Below are 8,615 nucleotides of genomic sequence, written 5' to 3' on the forward strand. Positions count from 1 at the left end.
TTACTCACTGAGCCATCTCCCCTGCTCAGCTCCAAGCTTTATCATACTTATGCAAGCCATACAAGAGAATGTCAAAATTTGCCCCCTCTTTTCTGTTTTTGAGTCCTGTGTCTTATGTAAATGACACATCTTGAATGAACTCTTTTTTTTTTTTTTTGAGCTTTCCCTACAACGTGTCTGTCTCTCCTATGGTATGTCTCTTCAAATGTTAGCACAATAATCATAATTCTCATGCTTGGTCTACATGTGCACTCATCCATCTTCTTTCTTTCTTGATTTGCTTGTGTACCAATGAAGAATCCCTCTGCTTTGACTACTATTGCTTCTGTATATTCATCCTTTTACATGCTGTGAGGATAACTCAATGCTCTAAGTTCTGTTTCCACTCTGCAGTGCCTTTCTTCCTCTTGTTTGGTTAGACTTACTAGGAGCAAGACTGGAGGAGTGTATGCCTTCCATAATGTCTCTGGAAGATGCCTAAGGCTTCTCATGGCTCTTAAGCACTCTCCAGCTGAAGGTCTGGTGAAAGTTAGCATCACACCTGCATCTTCCTTCTTTGATGTATTCACACACTTTGTATCTGTGTAATGGGCACATTCTGATAGAGTCAGTGAAGGCCAAGGCCCTGATGTTGATGGTGGTTTGGTAAGGTTGCATCCTGGAGTCTGGGAATGAGAAGCTGAATGCTAATTTAGAGACACAAGATGAGTGTTGGTCAGTTCCTTGAGGATTATAGAAGCTTGATTATTAAAACGATCTGAGATGGAAGGATTTAAACTTGATAACACATCTATCATTTTATTTCATTTATTACTCTGACTTCTCCAGAAACAACATATTCTATGAATATGCATTAATAAAACAGGTAGTTTGAAAGGAATATTTTGACATTTAGAATCTGCTATCCTCCATAGTTTGGGTGCATTATCATTTAAGGTGAAGCGAACCAAGCCTTCTAACATTTAAAGCCAAAATTAAAGGAAAACGACCAATATCCCACAAGGATACACCCATGGTACTTGTGTGATTCTAGACATATGACTAAATACCTTCTTTGCAATTGCTATCTTTGGGCATACTAAGACCTCAAGTTAAATAAGACAAGGAACAATATTTAAGGAAAAAGAAAGTCTCTTTATTAGGAGTCAGTGTAGGGTTTCATGTATGCTATGCAAGCCGTCTCTCGCTAAATAATGCTTCTAGTCCTCATTTTTTCTTATTTTGAGACAAGATTGTCCATATGCTTTGTTTGTATTATTCCACTAAAATATTTTCTGGACAATAAAAGTAATGTATTGCACTAAAAAAATCGGCACTCCAGATTTTGGTTAGCAACTCAACCAATTGAGCCTGGTATTTAGTTTTAGGAAGTTTTGGTACTGGTTTTCCCATAACTATTTGCTGACTATTAGTACTTGCACTGTATCTGGTCTAATAAATACTTTGCATGTAATTTAAAGCAGACAGGAAGGTTCAGGAAGGCTACTTGCCAACACTAACTACACCATTATACATAAACCTCTGTGGGGTTGGCTAAAGGAGAGGATGAAGAGTCTGAAACCAAGTCACTGTGTACCCTGAGAAGCAGCCACACTTTTTACTTATTTGTAAGATAAACTGAGCGGCTTAATTAACAGAATGATACATTATGAAAAAACCCCTCAATAACTCTTGTGTACATGTTGTAGTGCAAGGTCAAGGGCTCTAGAAAAGGATTACTGTCTATGCAGGTATAATATGCTTTTTCACTGAAGGAAGATAAATGCAAGCAGTTTGTTACTTGCCTCGGGGGAAATATCCAAGGGTGCCTTTTCTGTCCTTGTCTCCAAGGAAACAAGCCATCAGAATGGTACTCAGGGCATGCTATCTCTATCTCTCTCTCCTTTTTGCTTTCTCTGTAGGCAAGGAGAGATGAATACTCTTCTTTTTAATTTTAGTTTCTTCAATTCCTCCACCCCTTCCCACATTTTTCCTTCTGATTACTTTACTACCTAACACTTATCTATCCCTTTAACATGCATCTTCTATTAATTTATATTGTCAGTAACTGTCTTTAAAGGTTTTGTCTTGATTCTGGTTAGCAGATGATTCTTTAAGATTTTCCTTGCAGCATCACTTTCAACTACATAGGTTCTGTCATTCTAAGGTATCTTGTTCATATTATGTAGAAATGGCAAATGGAATATTAAAGATACTTATCTTAAGTTGTTGGTAACATATCCAACACACTATGTATTGTTCTATAAGTCATAAAGGTGACCACCCACAATGATCTAAGGATCTCATGCCACATCATATTGGAAATTCACTCTGATGACAAGGAAAATGAGAAAGTTTAGAAGCTCAATATACAACATATAAGAACACTATGCAGTATTTTGAATTTTTATTTCTTTTCTCATTTTCTATTAATGTTTTAATAATAATAATATAAAGTAATTCACTTCATTATGATATTTTAAAGACATTTGCATTATTGTATTTTCCCCTACTAGCCTATCATTTCCCCCTTTAACCGAGCCATTGTCTTTACAAATATTCCCCATTTTGCTTTCATCTCTCTCTCTCTCCACACACACACACACACACACACACACACACACACGCACGCACGCACGCACACATGCACGCACGCACGCACACACACACACACACACACACACACACACACAGAGAGAGAGAGAGAGAGAGAGAGAGAGAGAGAGAGAGAGAGACAGAGACAGAGACAGAGACAGAGACAGAGACAGAGAAAAAGAGAGAGAGTCTAGATAGTATATATGAAAAAAAACAGAACATTTGGTCTAGCTCCTCAGTAGTATAGCTTAGTTCTTCTTTCCCTAAAAGCCTTTCCTTATGAAAATAAAACCCTTACTACATTCAGATCAGATGTATTTTCTGCATTGAGATTAAAATGCCATATTTGTTTTTCTGATCTGGCTTGTAATTTTAAAATAATCATCTTCAGTTGCAAATGACATAATTTTATTATTCTTTCTGGTTGAATACAACTCAACTCTGTGTGGGAGGGGATGTAATTTGTTCCAATGTTGTTGTTGTTTTTTTTTCAGTAGAACTACAATAAATGTAGATATTCACTTATCTCTCTATTATGCTGCCTGGGTCCTTTTTATTTTGTAGTCCATATTGATACACTGGATCACATCAAAGTTCTATGTTTAGCTTTTGAGTTGCCTCTATGGCTGCTTACCTGTTTACATTACTGCCAGCATGTCAGCAATGTACAAGGGTCTCCCTACCCAAATTCTTTATCACTTACGGCCATTTTTTTTCTTGGTGATAGCTATTTTGATTGGGTGAGAGAGAACTTCAGTGTAGTTTATATATTTGAAATTGCCTTAATTTACCTGTTATCTATCTATCTATCTATCTATCTATCTATCTATCTATCTATCATTTATCAATTTACCATTTAACTATTTACCTAATGGTGGGAGGCAGGTACATGCCATGCAACATGTGTAAAGGTCAGAGATCAGTTTGCATGAGTAAATGCTCTTCTACCACCATGTGGATTTCAAGGGTTGTATGGAAGGATTAAGTACCTTTACCTACATGCTATCATGCTTTACCTTCTGCATAATTTAGGTTTAATTTGTATTTTTTTTCTGGCAGCAAAGGATGCTGAATATATTCCTATATAGTCTTTGGACATCTGCATTTCTTCCTTTGATAATTTATTAATCAATTAATATGCCCACTGATTAATTGGATTGGATTAATTTGAATAAATTCCTTTCGATATTTGCATTTCTTCCTTTGATAATTTGCTATTTGGTTAATACGCCCATTGATGAATTGGGTGGTGCTTTTCTTTAACTTTTGAGTTTGTTGTATTTTAAAGGTATGAATTCCACTCTTTATACTGTCTTACCTCTCCTGGATGTTTCCTTCTAGTCACAGAGCCTTTGAGTTTCACAAACCTCACTTGCCAATTCTTTCTATTATTTATTGAACTGTTAGAGCCTGACAAGAAAGTTCTTGCCTACATCTACATCTTGAAATGTTTTATTTATAGTTTTCTCTATCAGTTTTGAAGTTTAAAGTATTGCATTTAGATTTTGATCCATTTTGAATTGCTTTTTTTGTGCGAGGCTAGAGATACAGATCTGGTTTTATTCTTGCACGAGTAGATTCAGTTTACACAGTATCATTTGCTGAAGGATCTGTCTTTCCTTGATATATTTATCTAACACCACTGTCAAAGATTAGTGACTGTAGCTGTGTTAGATCATTTTGGGGTTCCCCCATTGTATTCCCTTGGTGTGCACATTTGTTTTTTTTTTTACCATGCTATTTTTATTACAGTAGCTCTAAAGAATGATTTGACATCTGCTATTGTAATACTTACAGCATTGACCCCCCCCCACCCACTTTTAGAATTATTTTCACCATTCAGGGTCTTCTGACATATAAATGTCACACTTTTTCCAGTTCTGTAAAGAATGTGTGTGGTTTTTTTTTTATTTTAATGGGGATTGTATTAAATGTGTAGATTGGTTTGGGCCATACAGCCATTTTTATAGTATGAGTTCTGCCAAAGAACACTGGAGGCCTTTAAATCAGTTGTCTTCAATTTTATTTTATTTTTTTTGTTATTTTAAATTTTCCATTTTAAAGATCTTCTATTTGTTTGATTAGGTTTAGCATTAAGTAGTTTTTCTTTATTCTGAATGACACTGTTGTTAAAAATTTGTTTCTCAGCATGTTCATTATAGGTTTACAGGATAGTTCTGATCTTTATAACTTATTTTTGTATTCGGCTAGATTGCTCAATGTTGTTTTTATTGGACATCATAACATTCTGATGAAGACTTTAAATTATAAGATCATGTTATATATAAGTAGGGATTACTTAACTTTTTTTCTTTCTATTTTTATATATCTTAATTCTCTTGCTAGTTCTATTTACTGAGATAAAACTTTAATTACTATACTGAATAGGACAGGAGACCATGGATACAACTTATTTCATTTCTGATTTTACAGAAGCACCTTCAGGTTTTTCTTATATCATACAAAGTGGGAAATAGGTGTTTTGTTTATAGCCTTCATCACATTGAGGTATGCTCCTACTATTTCTTATCACTCCAGAGCATTTATTATGAAAGGATGTTAGACTTAGTTAAAGATCTTTTCTGAATCCTTTATGATCTTGATGTAACTTCTTTTCTTGAACCTATTTGTGTTGTTATGTATTATATTCACTGATTTGAGCATGATTTAGGGTCTGAATTATTTTTGTGTTTTTAAGACATTGCAGGATATATCAAAGGCAATTCTAAGAGTGAAATTTATTCGTAAGGATGACTCTATTAAAAATCAGTGTGATCTCAAACAAACAATTTAATAATGTACTGAGATATCTGTAATTTCAAACTCACTGAGCATTATTCACCTCACTGGAGCTGTTAGACTGTGGTTGTGAGTGTGCTAGAACTCTGACATTCTCAGGCTTTGCCGTAGCAAATCTATCATATAGGTGGCTCCAGACTCAATCCACATGTTTGGCTCAGACTCTGAGCTATCTGACTCTACTGGCGCCTTTTAGATTGTCAATATTATGTCCTTTCACACTGTAGGAGTCACCTTGGACTCTCTGATTCTGAATCATGGCAAATTGACTGCAGGGTCTCTGAACTTAGAATTGTTTCTTTCTCTCAGGGACCAAGAACCAACCAACGGTAAACAAAATGTTCTGTTTGAGATGGTGGTCACCCACATCTCTCTGAATATAAAAGAAACTCAGAAATAATGGAACTGAACTCCATTGCTGACCTATCACACTCAAAGAGTCACTCTCTTACCAAAACACATAGCTATGTCTGAGGCTTGTGAGAATCCCAGGCTCATTAGGATAGTTGAGTGCCAGTGTCTTTTATAAGAGCTATTTAGCTTAACTTTTAGGTGAGGTTTCTGCTTCCTCCATTCCTGCCTGAAAACTCACAGCTGGAATCATGTACTGATTTTTTTCCTTTCATTTCTTTGTGCTTTTTTTTGCTTCCCTTCCCCTCCATTTGTGGTATAACACAATTCTTCACTTTTCACTCTGGGGGAACTGGGTCTGTGTTTTACTATATTGACTCTTGTCTTTCACCACATCACATGGCCAACTCTACTGGGTTGCACAGGAGCAATGCAGAGTTCACTCTCTCAAGAGCTGCAGTGGGTAGGGGCCTGCTCCACTGTGCTGTCTGGGTGAGGTGCAGGGCCCACTCTCCCGAATGCTATCACTGATAAGACGTGGGGCCAGCTCTCCAGAGTATGGCAGTCAATGAGGGGTGGGCCAATTCTGCACAGCGCCTGAACATTTACGTGGTCCCTGTCTTTCTCCATGTTCTCTAGTAGGATTATGAGCCACAGACATCAACGCTGACCCTTGCTGCTGCCTAACCATGGACCCAGACATGACCCTCAGCAGCAGCTCGAGCTGGGGTCCCACCATGGCCCCAGGTCGCAGGGCAGGCCGTTCACAACACTCCCCGCTCTCAAGTCCATTTCTCTTCATAATGTTTAAGCTGTTCCATTTCTTTTTCTTCCATCTGTTCACCATATACACTTGTCCACTGTGGTTGCTCCCACTGCATGCTGGTCATTTAGCTGGCAGACTCCTTGGTAATAACCTCTGGTCACATTGCTGTGTGGCGTGCCAGCAAGGGAGTGTCCATGACTGGCCTGTGCTCTGAGCAGGAGGATAAGTCTGTGGGTGGCATGGCAGTTCACAGGTTTCTCTCTTTCTTCTTCTCCTGATTGCATTGCCTTTATTTTATTTTATTCTATTCTATTTTATTTTATTTTTATGTGTTCTGGGCATAAAGTAGCTCTGGCCACCAAACTAGGTATCAAGCTAGGAGGAGAAAGGACTGCTATCTCCTCTGCCCTGGCTGATACAAGAACACTACATCGATGAAGAGTCTCTGCCCAATGCCAAGAGGAAGGGTGCACTGTTTATTCTTATATTCTCAAATTTTCTCATGAACATTAGTGGATTTGACAGCTGGAAATTAACATTAAATATTTCAAAATAATTGATTTTTTTCTAACCCACCTGTTCTATTATTCCCATAGAAGTGTATAAATGTTCTTCTTCAATTGTTAAGATTAAAAAGCTTTACTTCATTTCTTTGCTGAGGGCTTATAGAAAGCCATGAGTTGTGTGTTGATTCTACTGAAATCAACTAAAGACAGTTTTTCTACTAGAGAAAAAAAATTGGCAGTTGCAGATTAAGACCTTTTTTTCCAGTTTGACAGAATTTTATATGTTTATTCATATTATATATTCATTTAGTGAAAGCAATGATTCCCATGAAATCAAGGTAACAACAGTAATGCTAGGTCATTATATGTAACTCATGCCCCAAATCATGAATATATTAAAAGTCCTATTTCTGAAGTCAGGATAAATTGTTGAGTCATCTATAAAATAGAAGTGTATATGTACATATAACTAGAACCTTTTAATGAGAATAAATTAGAAAAACTAAGCATTAGGTAATTTCATGCCAGTATTGTTTGACAGCCTCTTTTATCTCTTAGTGATATGAATCACACCAAAGATTAATAATTTTGATATTTCTGTCTCAATGCAGGTCCACACTGTCTTAATTTTCTTTGTAGAATACTGGTTATTATGCCACTGTGTTCCTGTAGGAACTTTTGTTGGTGTCCCATTTACCAGGACAGTGGACTGACTGTAATAGTACCAGGCTCTTAATGATGTGATTAGTGTAAATAAATTTACAATGTTAAGGTGGGCTGTGAACCAATCTGACTAGTGTCCATATAAGGAAAGAAATGTAGGCACATATATATTAAGAATGGACATACACATAGGAAAGACCAGGTGACAATACAGCAAAAAGACAGCCATATGTGAACCAAACAGAAACCTCAGAAGACACAGAAGCCAAACTTGATGACAGACTTCTAGACACCAGAGTTGCAAGAAAATTCTATCCTATTGTTTAAGCCATCTTGCCTTTTGCACTGTTTAAATTTTTATTTTTAGTGGTAAACAAAAGCAAATGGCACAGTGTGTCATTCAATCTTTGTGTACTAATTAGACATAGGAATTAAAAAACATTCACTTTATTTAATGATTGTAGCCCGCTCTCTCTTTACCTCCCAATGCTACCCTCCCTCCCACATTCCCTCCAAACCTCTCCTAGTCCTTAGAAAGGGGGAGCCCCTGTCCCCTATCATCTGACCTCAGCCTATCAAGGCTCATCTGGACTGCCTGTATCCTCTTCCGCTGAGATTTGTCAAGCTAACCCACCAGAGGGAAGTGATCAATAAGTAGACACCAGAGTCCATGTCAGAAGTAGCCCCTACTCCCCATTTTATGGGGCCCTCAAGGAAACTGTGCTGCTTATCTACTACATCTGAACAGAGGGGCTAGGTTCTTGCCATGCACAATCCTTGATTTGGTGCAGCAGTCTCCGCAGAACCCCCATCCCCCTGTCCCCTGTCCAAATTTTTGGATCCATTGGTCTCCTATCCCCCAACTCTTCTGTAAGACTCCCTGAGATCCACCATGAAGTTTGGTTGTGAGTCTCAGCATCTGCTTCAATCCCCTGCTGGGTGGAGTCTTTCAGGGG

Source organism: Acomys minous, assembly GCF_964271855.1.
Source record: "Acomys minous genome assembly, chromosome: 19".
Taxonomy (NCBI): domain Eukaryota; kingdom Metazoa; phylum Chordata; class Mammalia; order Rodentia; family Muridae; genus Acomys; species Acomys minous.